Below are 15,037 nucleotides of genomic sequence, written 5' to 3' on the forward strand. Positions count from 1 at the left end.
TTCTACAGTAGCTCTGTTCAAATTAAAAGCAGAACACATCTCATAAATAACTAAGCAGAACTCATCTGATAAATATATTTACATCTTTATATTTTTTTCCGCCATGTTTGTCACACAACTATAAATAAAACTGTTTATTCTGGTTGGTCTTCCCCTTCCTCTCATGGAGCTTTGGATAACAGGGTCTTTGTGGTCCTCACGGAACACTGCAATATCCGCCAACTCTTTTAAATGGCAACGTGCGAAGTGAGGCACATGAAAGCACTGTAGTCTTCATGGGCAGTTATGGACTGTTGAACAAAGAGTGTGTAAATTGATGACGTATCCAACATCAAACCTAAACCTATCACAATATTGGCTTGAAAGAAACCCCTTAATTCCCCTACAGCCAATCACAGTCATTTAACAGGGCTTACTCACACAGCCTTAAACTACACACCTTATATTCTTTATCGAGTGCAACATACACCAATTACAGAATGCTCCGTCCTCTCTAGGCTTGAACACAGTGAGGTCACTCTGAAATGTGTAACTGTTTTTCTGGGTAGTGTTCACTGATGTGTCCTTCACTGGAAGCTGCTTCAGTGGGATTTGAGCAGCTTCTCTCATCTCCTCCAGTATTCAGACACAGGACTGAGGAATAGAGAAGGGTCTGTAGGAAAATGCAGTAACATTTAAGGTTTCTGGACACGGCCTGTTCCACAAATCGTGATAAACCCTCTCACTTTATTCCTTCAGTAACTCAGATGTTGTTATAAAAAGAAAACAATATTGACAGAATTTCTTAGAAATGTTCAGTATGTTTTTACTATTTTGCAAAGTACAAATATTTGATACATGCCCCAGTTGTTAAATGTGGTCCTTTTGTGGAATAAAACACTTTTAACCAAAGAAAACTGGTTACGTTTCTAAACTCAATTAAGAAGTTTTATTTTCTTGAAAATGCATAAATTTACTATGATATATATACAGAGCGTCAAAGTTTAATTATTGGTTTTATTTTTGGTAAAACACACACACCTGGCTGCCCACATGATGTAAAAATGTCGACTCATTAGACCAGGCTACCATCTTCCATTGCTCCATGGACAAGTACTGGAGGTCTGAGTAAACACTTTCAGCAGGGTCAGAGGTCAGCACAGGGTCTGTATATTTGAAATGAGGTGAAGTGACTTACTTTATTTACCCCCCAACTTTTGACGGATTTGAGACAAACAAAGGAGCAATGTTTTCAATTTCTGATAATGAGAACTCTCACAATCATTCATTTCTTATTTTTAAATAAAATATATAGATCAGAAACTAGGCTAACATTTTAAACCAGTTCAAATGAACCTAAATTAATATTTTATTTATTTATGTTTTAAGAATTCACATAAATAAATATTTTAATTAACTCACTGTAACATCACAGAATCATCAAATGATCAAACAACAATCAATATTTTTAACCAGTCTATTTAGAGCAGGAGAGGTTCAGAAACAGGAAGAACACTTCAGTCAAATGTACTTCACTCAGAGGCAGGAAGAGTATTTGTCTCTGGAGCCTCTTACAGAAAGATGCACTTCTACTCCCTCATGAGTTCTTTAATTCTCTCTGTGTTCTTCCTCTACATCTCAGGTAAGATCAATGCTGCATCATTCCTGTGCACTGGAGGTGTGTTCTTCACTCTCTCACTGCTTTAAATACACTTTGATTAACTCACCTGCTCCAGGGTGCAGAGTGGATACTGAATAATAACATTTAGGACGAGGGTGAAATGTGTTTGCTCAGTTATGACCAGTTTATTCCTCTGATATAGTTCTGAAGCAGTTCCTGAGTCGGAGTAACACTGTTGTACCATTTGACTTCTTCTCTGTAGAGTCTGAGAGTGTGAAGACACTGAAAGATTTAGCTGTAAAAAGTGGAGGATCTCTCACTATTCCATGTTTTTATGATGAAAAATACAAATCAAACCCTAAATACTGGTGTAAGGGGTATTACTGGAGCTCCTGTGGAATAGTAGCCCATACAAACACAAGTGGAAGAACATCAGTCACTGATGATCCGACCCAGAATATGTTTACTGTGGAACTCAACAGTCTCCAAGACTCTGACTCTGGATATTATTGGTGCGCTGTGGATATCAAAGGCGGTTCAGATGACGGTGATTATTTGTCCCTGACGGTCAGTGCAGGTAAGAAGTCTCTCTGTGTGAAGTAGAACCTGTTCACTGTAACTTAAAGCTTGTTTGATGGAGGACGTGTTTACAGCACTCATTCTCTGCCTCTTTATTCAGATCCTGCTGTGTCTGTGATAAACAGCAGAGTGAGTGGTCAGGAGGGGGGCAGTGTCAGTGTCCAGTGTCTCTACAGAACTGATTATAAGAATAAACAGAAGCAGTGGTGCAGATTTAGAGACTGGAGCTGCTTAACAACCCAGAATTCATCAGTGCAGATCAGTGATGATGTGAGAGGAGCAGTCAGTGTGGACATGAGTGGACTGAAGAAGAGTGATGCTGGCTGGTACTGGTTCAGTGCAGGAGAAGTGGGAGTTACTGTTCACCTCACTGTCACTGAAAGACCTACAAGTAAGATTATTTGTATCTGAAACACTGCCCAGAACCAGACTGCAATGGATGTATATCTGTAGATCTCTTATGACCCTTGAATAATGTCATTTCTCATTTTCAACAGCAACAACAGCTGTGACTACAATATCCTCAACTGTAAAAACCAGTATCAGTGAGACCACATCAGGTATGATCACAATCTTGTGTTAGAATTGATTAAATTAATAAATTAAAACAATTAATATTTGTTTTTCTAGGTGTCCCAACAACTAAAAATGAACCCTCAACAACAGCAAATCAGTGAGTAGTGAAGTACTTTTGCCCTGTGCTTTTTTGCAAAACTGCAATGGTATTTTCTGAAAAACAACACTTCCCTAAGACGTACAAGTGCCAACCAAGGGTGAAATGAAGTAAGAAACGTATACAAAATGGAAATGTTTAACAGTGTAAGCTCTAACAGCCTTAGGTCAGAGATTAATTTCTGGAGGAACTATGTTTAAGGAAGGCTTTACACTGGAGAGAACATTGCTGTAAAAACATCATTGCCTTTAGTTATAAGAATATTAGTGAGGTCAGGTTTCGATATTAGATTATCAGTTCTAGAAAATAAATTCCACTTTAACACATCTAACATTATATATTACATAATGCTCCATTATGAATTGCCCTGTGGACTGTGTGTGCATTGCTGAAGGCCTGAGTCATCTATGGGTTTATCTTGTAGTGTTATGTAGTGCTTCTATCACAGGTTGTGGGTTCAAGACCTGCTTTGGGTGAATGTGACAAGTTGGTGTGTTCTCCCCGTGTCTCTGTGGGTTTCCTCAGGTGCTCTGGTTTCCTACCTCAAAAACACACAATGGTAGGTGAATCGACTACTCAAAAGTGTCCATAGGTGTGAGTGTGTGTCGCCCTCTAAAGGACTGCCACCCGGTCCATGATGTATTCCCCCTTTAGGCCCAGTGCTTCCAGGTAGGCACTAGACACACAGCGACCCTGAACTGGATAAGTAGATACAGACAATGGGTGGATGAATATTCCTTGGCTTTGACTAGTGTTTGGATGCCATTTGGAAAGTGTAGCTGGTCTTTCCATCAAATAAACCATTTGTGTAGTTAAATCTCCTTTAGTTAGCCTTTAAAGCCTGTTGTACAGGGTGAGTCAAAAGGTGCAGGACATACTTTTATCTGAATATGTCAGCAAGTAATATGTGAGCGAGCCTATCTTTTAGGCTAGGTTCGGAACAAAGCTACCACTGTGAAGGTAGTCATTTTGGATCAAGGGGAAAAGTTTTTCCAATGGGAACGTGGTCATGTAGCAATATCAAACAAAGTAAATGAGTGTCATTTGACTTTTGATTCAACCTGTATATTCACACCTCTGTATACATTTTTTCTTATGCTTCTAGCAGAAAAAACAGCTGTTTCTTCAGTAAAAACTGCTTCCTCTGCAGAAGATTCTTCTGAATATGTAAATAACTCAACTGACAACAAGAGCATGTATTTCATACATAATATAGAAATTGGTTGTGCACTGAAAATGATATTATTGTGTGGTTGTAATTATACACAGGAAGGATATCCGATGTCAGTCTGTTAGTGCTTTAAGGCGTTATTGTGTGATAATGAATTTTACATGCTTCATTGTGGGTCTCTTTAATGAACAATTTACAAAGGTCCTTTGACTTTATTTACTGCAGCAATGGAAACTCAAAGCTTATCTGGACTCTACTACCTGTGGGCCTCGGATTGCTGCTGTTCCTGATCTGTGTCATAAGCTTCATATCAAGAAAACATATCAGTAAGTACAATTCTGACATTTTTTATAGGCTCAGGCTTTTTAACCAAATGTACACTGTTTTACACCTACCTTTGTAATGTGATCCACTCATTCAGAAGCAAATCAAACAGAGACCACAGAGAGGAGCAGTAACTCAGCAATTTACACAGTAAGTGCTGTGAGTTATGGGTGGCTTTATGTTGTTTGAGTTCTAGTGTTCAAACACATAATTAGTATCGTGTATCATTGTGGATTTTGTCATTGGTGCTGTGTGTGTGTATATATACGTGTGTCTGTCTGTATGAAACAGAGCACTACAATTGAAGATGCAGATAGGTACACTACTGTGTTTAAGAAAAAGAAAGTAAGTATTTCTTTTTTATATCGACAAACATATAAACATGATTTTATTACAGAATCAGTACTAGATTTTCTCATCCTGAATAAATAATGTTCACAGCCTTTGTCCAAAGTGGCTCTGGGAACTGATGTGATCTACAGCAATGTATCCACTGATGCCACAAATGAACCTGTAAGTGAACGTTTATAAAGCTGTTATCTCTGAATCACACCTCTATTTTAACCTGAAGTAGGTGAGATGTCGTCATGTACAAACCGGATTCCAAAAAATTTGGGACACTAAACAAATTGTGAAAAAAACTGAATGCAATGATGTGGAGACGGCAAATGTATGTATGTATCTTTACACTTATATAGTGCCTTTCTAGACACCCAAGGACGCTTTACAATCCACACTGCTCAGAATGCTCAATCCACACACACACACTGGGGAGAAGCGGCAGCCAAACGCGCACAGCGTACTCTCAATCAGGAACGACCGTCCACCTGGAGGACTGCATCCGGCACTAGGGTTTAACCCAGGATAGAGCGCTAATCCATATCTGGGCTCACACACATTCATTCACACACCAGGAAGCCAATTCACCTACCCTCCGCGTTTTTGGACTGTGGGAGGAAACTGGAGACCCCGGAGGAAACCCACGCAGACACGGGGAGAACATGGAAACTCCACCCAGATGGGACTTGAACGCAAGATTCCAGCGCTGGGAGGCGAACATGCTAACCACTAAGCCACCGTGCCGCCATGTCATAAAATGTCAATATTTAATTCGTAATAGTGCAGCAATACCAGAATGGTGTTACCCAGTGTAAAATAGCAAAGACTTTTAAGTTATCATCATCAACCGTGCATAATATCATCAAACAATTCAGAGAATCTGGAACAATTGCTGTGCATAAGGTTCAAGGCCATAAAATTCTACTGGATGCTTGTGATCTCCAGGCCCTTAAACATCACTGCACCTCAAACAGGAATGCCACTGTCAAGGAAAAAACAGAATGGGCTCAGGAATACTTCCAGAAACCATTGTCAGTGAACACAATCCACCGTGCCATCCGCCAGGAAGCCATTTCTAAGCAAGCTCCACAAGCTCAGACGTTTGCACTGGGCCAGGGGTCTTTTAACATGGAGTGTGGCAAAATAGAAGACTGTTCTGTGGTCAGATGAGTCACGATTTGTAGTTCTTTATGGAACACTGGGACGCCATGTCATCCGGACCAGAGAGGACAAGGATAACCCAAGTATCAACGCTCCGTTCAGGAACCTGCATCACTGATGGTATGGGGTTGCATGAGTGCTTGTGGCATGGGCAGCTTGCATGTCTGGAAAGGCACCATTAATGCAGAGAACTATGTTCAGGTTCTAGAACAACATATGCTCCCATCTAGACGGCATCTCTTTCAGGGAAGACCCTGCATTTTTCAACAAGATAACGCCAGACCACATTCTGCAGCAATCACAACATCATGGCTACGTAGGAGAAGGATCCGGGTACTGAAATGGCCAGCCTGCAGTCCAGATCTTTCACCTAAAGAGAACATTTGGCGCATCATAAAGAGGAAGGTGCGACAAAGAAGGCCCAAGACGATTGAACAGTTAGAGGCCTGTATTAGACATGAATGGGAGAGCATTCCTATTTCTAAACTTGAGAAACTGGTCTCCTCTGTCCCCAGACGTCTGTTGAGTGCTGTAAGAAGAAGGGGGGATGCCACACAGTGGTAAAAAGTGGCCTTGTCCCAACTTTTTTGGGATTTGTTGATGCCATGAAATTTTGAAACAACATATTTTTCCTTTAAAATGATACATTCTCTCAGTTTAAACTTTTGATCTGTGATTTGTGTTCTATTCTGAATAAAATATTAGATGTTGGCACCTCCACATCATTGCATTCAGTTTTTATTCACAATTTGTTTAGTGTCCCAACTTTTTTGGAATCCGATTTGTTTCTGAGGACAGTAAGAGTTACTTTGATGGAGGTTCCTTAGTCTGACCACGATTTTAGCTGCTGAAAAAGCTTATATCCTCTTTCGCTTCTAAATCTGTCCCATTTTACAGCTCTCACCAGATGTTGGAGATGATGAAATGCTGTACGGCAATATTTTGCCCAAATAAGAAGTGAGGCAGAATACACCACATTATATTATGTTTTTATTTTGTTTTTTGTTTTGTTTTTTAACACAAACACTTTTCAGGCTTCTGCTCATTGTTGCTTTTCTGTCTGTGTTGATTCCAGGTGTACACAGCTGTATTTCTCAACAAACAGCCAGATGAAATCAATGGCAAACAAACAAAACAAATTATTCCCTTCAAAATAACTGTCCTTTTGTGTGATTTCAAAGGTCAAAATAAGAACCCTCATCATAGTGGTCAGTGTAACTTAGCGGGTGTTTTAACCACTGTAGTATACCCACATGTATGTTACATACATCAATGTAAATATGTAATATGTGCACTGCTGAAAACTCATTCTTCCTGTGTTGAGACCATAAGAGATCTTTAGTCATCCTCAGAGTCCAGCCTGTATTCCATCCTGATCAATATTTATTCTTGAATGTATGCTATAGACAGACTCTGTGCTGCAACTTTTTTAACGTTTGAATATTATCTGCTTTTAAAATTAACAAAGTATTATACATATGTTTTCTGTTCACCAGACTCTGTTGCCTTTAACAAACTTTTCCCCTAATGTCCCACATTCATTGTTTTTAATTCAGAAAAAAAATGTATCAAAGCTCTAAGTGTGTAAATATGTAAAAATTTGTTTTCTGGGTTGTGTATTTATTAACTCTTTACCTAACCATCTCATCTCACACAGTCACTGGGGGACAGACTGCCATTTCTCTGCTCTCATCCCCAGCACGGCTATCAATCCTAGTTTAGCCTTAGAGACATTTCATTAAGTGAAGTGTTGTGCCTTTCTTCTGGGGTGTTGTCTGTGATGAAGAAGAATCACTGCCAGACACGGTCTAGAGTTTTAAATACTTTTTATTTCACCAAACAACAGCATCTTACCAACCATAAGGGCTTCAAGAGCAAAGAAAGAGAGAGAGAGAGAGAGAGAGAGAGATCATATTATTTCAGCTCCCATAGAGTTCAATGTTTTTTCGGAGTGGCTCAGAGTGCGGTTTCTAAATTTTTCTCCTGTTTTTAACTCATTATAACACGCTCAATTCACACTCAATCTGCTGATTTTTTTATACCAGATCGATCCCCAGTGTCTCCTTGTCGCAACGGTATGTACAGTTAAGTGATTTGGGAAAATCTTTCCGAGCTATAAACATTTGTTCGGAGAGTGGGTACGCTCCCATAGGAATGCATTGAAATTATTTTTTTTTCTTTTTCAATTTTGTGCCGAACATTTCGCAATAATTTCCTTATACTTTCACCTACAGACTTCATTTAAATTTTAAATGGTAGAGACATTTCCTCTTTCTCACACATGTAAATTTCAGACAAAATACTGTTTTTGAAGTGTTGTGCCTTTCTTATGGGGTGTTGTGGGTGATGAAGAAGAATCACTGCCAGGCACGGTCTAGAGTTTTAAATACTTTTTATTTCACCAAACAACAGCATCTTACCAACTGTAAGGGCTTCAAGAGCAAACAGAGGGAGAGAGAGAGGATAGAGAGAGAGGAGAGAGAGAGAGAGAGAGAGAGAGAGAGATCCTTACAGGTTCCTTGCCCTAAACATTTCCTTCTTTGGGGCTCAGACACAGAACATACGTATAAACTCAGAGAATAGAAATATTTCTTAATGCTGCTCTTAATATCAAATGTGCATAAAATACACATCAGAAGTATGGAATCAAATCTGTCTAATCAGACTTTGAAATATTACCACCTTTGAATTTTGGGTTGTGGGTTTCTTAAGGTGAAATTTTTCTTAAGGTGGTATTTAAAATGTATTGGCCATCTTTTTATGCTTTTAAGACTCTTTTGGCCTGCGAGGAACTACGGGGGACGGTTCTTGAGTTATGAAGGTTTGTTCGGCACTGGGAGGGTTTCAGCTCCCATAGAGTTCAATGTATTTTCAGAAAACAGGCTTATACAAATCTCTCCTGTTTTCAACTCATCATTACACCATCAATTCTCACTCAAACTTACATTTTTTTTTACACCAACTCGATAGCCTGAGTGTCTAGGCAGTCTCTAAGACTTTTTCTAAGACATTTTTAAGGTGGACGTCTTAATTATCCAGGGTTTCTTAAGGTGGATTTAAAAAAAAAATACCTTGTTCAAAATATACTGGCTGTTATTTCAACATTTGTACCTTTGTTTACAGTGGTCATTGTTTAATGTGGACATCTCAATACAATTCTGGGTTTCTTAAGGTGGAATTGTTTATAAAGGTGGAAGTCAAAATATATTGTTTTCCATTCACGGCCTACGGAGCTCCATAGAGTCCAATGTATACTGCTGTGGGAGACTGCTCTCTTAACATCCCACTACCAACAGCTTAGCAGTCAACTCCTTCACCATAGCATCACCTTGGGACCCACGCATTTACCATATCGACGGCCTCGCTTGAAGCAGGAAAGACGCGGATCGGGGGGCGGGGGTTTCAGTGGCGCAACATCTCGTGTTTCCTCCTGGACCTCTAGTTTTTTATTTGTTCCTTTGTTTTTTTCTAGCACAGTGTTCCTGTCTATTTGTTTTAGACATACTGTCTGTTTGTTTTAGACATACAGACATACTTTCCCCTAACTCCCTAACAATTTCCGGTAACTCTGAGGGTCATTTTGAGCCCCTAGACCCCCCCCCCCCACACACACACACACACACAGACACACACACTATATCTTAACTGATTGATCATCTTTAATTAACATAGATCATTTGAGGAACTAGATTCCACAAACAACATACTCTCCCCTAACCCCCTAGTAAGGACCCATATAGCATTCGTGGAAGTTGCATGCAATCGATCGAAATTGTCCTGATTCGTGCTCACCTTCTATTTTATCGATTTATCACATTCCTGGGCGGGGTTATGCTAATTCAAAGTGCCAAAATAGACCAAATTTTTCACTGTAAAATCCCATAGAATATTTTCATAATTTTTTTTGCAGGCCGTATAGGGCGATAGCCCCGCCCAGCCATTGATAGGGGCGGGGCCTAACTTTCATCCTGCACTGGAACAATCTTGCTAACTCTTTTTGGATCTGCTAGGTGATTTTTTGAAAATCGTTGTAGTTCACCCAGTTCCACCTTAAATGGTTAGGGGGTTAGGGGAGAGTATGTCGTTAGTGGAAGGGCATTCCACTTTAGTAATATAACCCTGGCTAGGGGGTTAGTGCCAATTTATTTAACTGGTTTATTTCTAACCTGCTTAGTGATCATACCCAATGTGGTCTCACTGATGCTGGTTTTCTCAGATGTAGAGACAGAACTCAAAGCTGTTGTTGCTGTTGAAAAGAAGAATTAAACTGTGCCAGTGACTCAGTTACAGCAGGGCGGTCAACAGATATTTTCTGATAGATGTTATCTTACTTGTAGGTCTTTCAGTGGCAGTGAGTTGAACAGTAACTCCTACTTCAAAATACATCATCCTAATTTTTTTGTAATAAAATCCTGTTACACTTGAATTATAAGTGGGAAATACAAGGTTTTGATTCAGCAGCAGTGATATCTTGCATAACGTTTAACTAATGTAAAGTAGAATATGAGTAACCAACTCAATTTTACTTGCTTATACTTTTAAGACGAGATCAACGCAACTGAAGACAGCAATGAAAGTGAACCTGACAATGTGGCAGTGGATGATGCTGTGAGTGCCCCAAGACAGACCAGTGAGTTTATATATATATATATATATTAGTACAGTACACCTTCTCATTCAATGTTTATCTTTATTTATTTTCCCCCAACATTTATGCCCGCTCCAGGGTGACTGTCTGTGAGGAGTGTGGTGTGTTCTCCCTGTGTCTGCATGGGTTTCCTCCGGGTGACTGTCTGTGAGGAGTGTGGTGTGTTCTCCCTGTGTCTGCATGGGTTTCCTCCGGGTGACTGTCTGTGAGGAGTGTGGTGTGTCCTCCCTGTGTCTGCGTGGGTTTCCTCCAGGTGACTGTCTGTGGGGAGTGTGGTGTGTTCTCTCTGTGTCTGCGTGGGTTTCCTCCGGGTGACTGTCTGTGGGGAGGGTGGTGTGTTCTCCCTTTGTCTGCGTGGGTTTCCTCCGGGTGCTCTGGTTTCCTCCTACAGTCCAAAAACACATGTTGGTAGGTAGATTGGAGACTCAAAAGTGTCTGTAGGTGTGAGTGTGTGACTGAATGTGTGTGCTGTTCTGTGAGGGTCTGGCACCCCCTCCGGGGTATATTCCTGCCTTGTGCCCAATGATTCCAGGTAGGCTCTAGACCCACCGTCACCCTGAACTGGATAAGCTGTATAATGAATGAATGTTATGATTTGTTTTTCCAAGCCATTATTTGAGGAAATGATCCTTGTGTGTGTGTTGTGCTTGGAATAAAGATGATCAGATGATCTGCCCCATTGTTTTAATTTCTTTATTTTATTTTTTTAATTCTATTCCCAGAAATGTCTATTCTGCCATGGTAATCAATTGGTTAATCTGACTTTTTATTTTCTTTGATAGTGTGTACTGATCACAGCCCAGAAGAGGTTGAAAACTCTAAGAAGAGGACAAGAACACTGTGGTCTAAACAGGAGGTGATGGCTGTGATGAAACATTTCAAGCCTCACATAACAAAAAGAAAACTGGCCACAATGGCAGAATGTCAGCAGTGCAAGGATGCTGAGGATCCTGTGTTGAAGGACCGAAGTGCACAAAATATAAGAGACTTTGTTAGAAATAGAGGGATCACCTTTAAAAGGAAAATTCAATCTAAATGAAGATTTACTTCAAGGACATGGGCTTGATTTTTGTTCACTTAGTTCTTTAACAATCTGAGAAAAGATTGGTTTTACACATGCAGCATGTTAATTAAAGATGTGTTTAATTCTTTTTTTTTTGTTGTTATAACTGGAGCTGCAGTTAACACTAACAGAAGTGAGATGCTCATGTCCAGAGTTTGTGGTTTACAGGGACCTGTTCTGCTTAATCACATGTGTCTTTGGAATGCACCAAACTGTCATGTTTGTGTTTGTGTGTGATCAAGTACCAGTAAACCACCTCTGTCCTTATAATACAGTGAAATGGCCTTTTTTGTGTATTGTTAAATCAGTGTCCTGGTAAAGTAGGTATGACCTCACAAACCACAGTCTTGCAGTAGGCGGGAGCTTTTCAGGATGTCCCCATATACAAGCATGTTGTCAGGTGGACATAGTAAGAGCTTACATTTGTGTAGAAACAAATTAAGGTAATATTTGGGTTCTGTAAAAAGAGAGATTTTTTTGGTGTTTACAGCAGCGCTGTAGGGCAAAGGGAAAGGTGGGTCCCACTAAACCACGTTTTAACTGGTTTGGCAAGGGATGTCCTCATAATACTTAAAGACCTGTATGTGTGTGTGTGTGTGTGTGTATAAAACAGAACACTACAGGTGAAGATGCAGAAATGTACACTACTGTGTGTAAGAAAAAGAAGGTAAGTCTTCATTTTTTACATTGACAAGCATATAAACATGGTTCTATTACTGAAACATTACCAGTTTGACTCATCCTGAGTAAATAATGTCCATAGCCTTCGTTTGAAGTGGCTCTAGTAACTGAGGTGATCTACAGCAATGTAGCCACTGATGCCACAAATGAACCTGTAAGTGAACGTTTATAAAGCTGTTGTTATAAATCACACCTCTATTTTAACCTGAAGTAGGTGAGATGTTGTCATGTATCTGAGGACAATAAGTGTTACTTTGATGGAGGTTCCTTAGTCTGACCATGGTTTTAGCTGCTGAAAAAGCTGAGATGCTCTTTTATTCCTAAATCTGTCCCATTTTACAGCTCTCACCAGATGCTGGAGGTGATGAAGTGCTGTACAACAACATTTTGCACAAATAAGACGTGAGGCAGAATACACCACATATTATTATGGGATTTTTAACACTTTTCAGCCTATTGCTCATTGTTTCTGTTCTGTCTGTGTTGATTCCAGTTGTACTCAGCTGTATTTCTCAACAAACAACCTCATGAGATCAACAGCAAAGACACAAAACAAAGAATTCACCTCAAAATAATGTCCTTTTGTGTGATTTCAAAGGTTGAAAAAATAATCCTTGTTAATGTAAATATGTCATATGTGCACTGCTGAAAACCCATTCATCCTATTTTGAGATCATAAGAGATCATTAGTCGTCCTGTTGTATACTATCTGCTTTAAAATGAGCAATATATTATTTATATATTATTTTTAGTAGACCAGTCTTTTTTAAATGCTCTGTTGCATTCCACATACTTTTCCACAATATGTTCCACATTTCATGTTTTAAATTCAGCCAATAAACTGTAACCGTGCTTTAACTGTGTAAACATTCAAAATATATTGGTTGTGTATTTATTAGCACTTAAAAAACACAAAAGCATTTGATTTTTCCACACCACAGTAACATCAAACATTCCTCCTAATGTGAACACAGTGAGTGCCATATTAACCCAAATGCAGTAGTTTACATACTCTGCTCTTTACCTAACCATCTCACCTTACAGTCACTGGGGACAGATTGCCATTTCTCTGCTCTCATCCCCTGCAGCGATATTAATCCCAGGTTCGCTTTAAAGATTTTTCACTAGGGAAACATTTTACTTCCTCATAATCTCCACATAATCATGCTACATAGTAACAGATACTCCCGGTTTGATCTCTATCCCACTTTCTTCATCAGAAATATGATAAAGAGTAAATTCCCGTTTTCCTTTCCATTTTCTACACAGACCCTCGGTCCTCCATGTTTGTTTTCAGTATGAGGCGCTCAGTCACTGAACCCAGACAGAACCAGGAGACCTCAGCCATTAGCGTTCGACACGTACCTAACGAGTCCTCTGATTGGTCAGAAGGGTTCGCTGGTCTCTGAAAATTGCCCGCTCCTGGCTCTACAGATGCACAAATTAGTGCTGCACCACACTGACTGAGATATGTGGTGCAAAAGTGAAACCGCGAGGATGTCGTGTGTGAGAGAAAACCACAGCATTTGAGACTCGTAGCCACATATTCGAGCGGGTGAAATCATTGACCTGTGTTTGTGCGACAGATATTCCCTTAAAAAAACCTAAATAAATAAATAAAATAAAATAAATAAATACATGTGTGTAACTCGCCTGCACAGATTAATTTCCGAATGTGCAACTTTTGTGCAGGTTTTATACGAGTGTGTGAATCTGTTTTGCACCATATTCTCTGCTGCAATTCTAGCAAAACTGATCATTTTGCACTGGTGTGTGTAGAATTGGATTTGTGCACCTAAAATGAAGAATTTGTGTAGGTGTAATTTTCTACAACTACAAATGTCACTGTTGTGATGACTTGAGGGGAAGTTACAGATGAGGCAGAGAGAGACTATCTAGATTTATTTTCCCTGGAGCTATGTGACTGTGACACTACCTGCTGCACTTAAAACATATTCTTTATAACTTTATTAGAATTTTTATGTAACATTAGCCAACATTGTTTGTGCTCCAGTATTATCCCTTACACCAGTATTTAGTATTTAATTTGTATTGTTCATCATTAAAACAAATCCTTCACTTTTTACAGCTACATTTTCAGTGTTTTCACACTGTGATGCAGTCAGAAGCAAATTTACAAAATTATACAACAGTGCTTTAAAAATGTAGTAAAAAATCGTATCTTACAAGAAATTGTAATTATTTAAACCAACACACACACACTCATGTATTCCTCCTCTCTGACTCTAGTGTTAGGAATCTTCGTCACATCAGCCCAAGCATTTTCCTCTCCAAACCACCAGAGGTCACACTCACCTGAGTTCTAGCTTAGATTCCTCACCTGTCTCTGATTAGCCAAATCATTTGCAGAACATATAAGCTCACTGTTTTGTTCCACAGGTTGCGAAGTATTGTTAAAACTATATTGGCAATTCTGAGCATTAGTCTGAGCATTAGTGTTTGTATAAGCTTTTCCTGTTTTTTTTTTTTTTTATCTTGGCTTTGGACTTGGTTTATTCCTTTGATCGGTTTACCCTTAGGATTATGGTTGTTTTTTCTCGGACGGTCTTCATTGTTTTTTGACTCCTCTTCAACTTGGTTTTTTGTCTCTTGAATAAACCTGCAACTGACTCCTCAACATTTTGTAAGACTGAAATGTATGACCCTTCAAGTGTTCTAGGACGCTGGAACATTGCTGTTAAGATATAGTTGTATTCATCCACCAAGAGTTTTAGTAAGGTTAGATACAGATGTTGAATAACTAGTTATGGATCACAAACACCACTCCAACACATCTG

The 15,037-nt window shown here is 39.4% G+C and overlaps 1 pseudogene; it reads right to left on the reverse strand.

Moving 5' to 3' along the window:
* The window catches only part of LOC136678541 (polymeric immunoglobulin receptor-like), a 72,944-nt pseudogene that overhangs the window by 14,436 nt on the left and 43,471 nt on the right, over nt 1–15,037 (reverse strand).

This window comes from Hoplias malabaricus, chromosome Y (genome assembly GCF_029633855.1).
Source record: "Hoplias malabaricus isolate fHopMal1 chromosome Y, fHopMal1.hap1, whole genome shotgun sequence".
Lineage (NCBI taxonomy): Eukaryota > Metazoa > Chordata > Actinopteri > Characiformes > Erythrinidae > Hoplias > Hoplias malabaricus.